Below are 1,730 nucleotides of genomic sequence, written 5' to 3' on the forward strand. Positions count from 1 at the left end.
TTTTTCAGTTTTGTTAATGTTTGTTTAATATATTTTGCAGGTCTTTCATTTGGTGCATAGGTATTTATTATTGTTATGTCCTCTTAATCATTATGTAGTGACCTTCCTCATCCTTTGTAATGGTTTTTGCTTTGAAATTTATTTTATCGGAGATTAAAATTGCTACTCCTGCTTTTTCTGGTTGCTATTTGCTTGGTATATTTTCCCCCATCCTTTTACTTTTAGTCTTTCTTTATCTTCGTTTTTTAGGTGCGTCTCTTGTAGACAGCATATTGATGGATTTTGGGTTTTTATCCAATCTGCTACTCTTCTTCTCTTCAATGGTGCATTTAAACCATTCACATTCACTGTGATTATTGAGATGCAGGGTTTTATTGCTATCATTTTGTTGAATTCTTTTTGGTGTTGTTGCTAGTTACTCTGGTCCATGCTGCTGTCTGTGGTAACTCTGTCGGAAGGAGATCTCTCAGTGTTTCCTGCAATACTGGTCTTGTTTTTACAAACTCTCTTAGGTTCTGTCTCTCTGGGAATAGCTTGATCTCTCCTTCATATTTGATGGATAATTTTGCTGGGTACATTATTCTTCTTGGTTGACAGTTGCGTTCTTTGAGTGTTTGATATATGTCTTTCCATTCTCTTCTTGCACGCATGGTTTCTGCTGAGAAATCGGCACTTAATCTTATCTGTTCTCCTTTGTAGGTTACTCTTTGTTTCTCTCACTGCTTTCAGGATTCTCTCCTTATCTTTGATTCTGGCAAATTTAACTATGATATGCCTTGGTGTTTTTCTTTTGGGGTCTATTCTATATGGTGTTTGCTCAGCTTCTTGAATATATATTCGCTCATTCTTCATTATGCCTGGGAAGTTTTCCTCTAGTAATTCTTCCACAAGTTTTTCAGTGTCTTTACTTGCTTCTGCCTGTTCTGGGATTCCAATGATGTGCATGTTATTTCTCTTGATGGTGTCCCATATTGTTCTTAGACTTTCTTCTTTTTCCTTCCTTTTTGATTCTGCTTTTTGCTCTAGCAGATAAGTGGTGACATTTCTATCTTCTATTTCACTGGTTCTGTGTTCTATCTCTTCAATTCTATTTATGTGTCCCTCCATCATGTTGACAGCCTCTGAAACATTGGACCTTATATTTTGGATCTTGGTTTTTTGTTTTTCCAGTGCCTCTAGCACTTCGTTTGTTTTATCTGCATTGTTCTGGATTGGTTTGTTTTTTTTTTTTTTTGCTCCTCCTGGTTTTTGCTTGTGGCATCATGTAGTTCTTCGAGTTTGTCTTTTATCCATTGAAAATATTGAATCATTGTTCTTCTAAATTCTGTGTCAGAAAGTTCCATCAGACTTTCCGTTTTCAGGAAATCCATTGCTACTGTTTCACCCTTTGGTGGTAAAATCTTGTTTTACATTTGTGTAGTGTCTACAGTAGCTTGTTTTCTTCGAGACATTGATTTAAACTTGATCTGAAGACAATTTCTCTGAATTTCCAACTCAAGGAAAAGGTCAGTTCAGAGCCTGTGAGAGCAGTCTTTTGTAGGTACGTCAGATCCAGGTGCTCTGGATTAAAGGCAGGTTGGTTGACTGACCGGTGGTGTAGTCATAGGAGTGGAGCCAAATGGGGTGGGGCAGGCAGGGAGGTGAAATAGTCACCAGGGTGGGTCAACCAGTTGAGGGACCTCACTCAGACCTTAGCTGCCCAGGTGTGCTCACGGTTGAGGACCCTGATC

This window comes from Elephantulus edwardii, unplaced genomic scaffold, assembly GCF_000299155.1.
Source record: "Elephantulus edwardii isolate Elephantulus edwardi_28Jun2011 unplaced genomic scaffold, EleEdw1.0 scaffold00150, whole genome shotgun sequence".
Taxonomy (NCBI): Eukaryota; Metazoa; Chordata; class Mammalia; order Macroscelidea; family Macroscelididae; genus Elephantulus; species Elephantulus edwardii.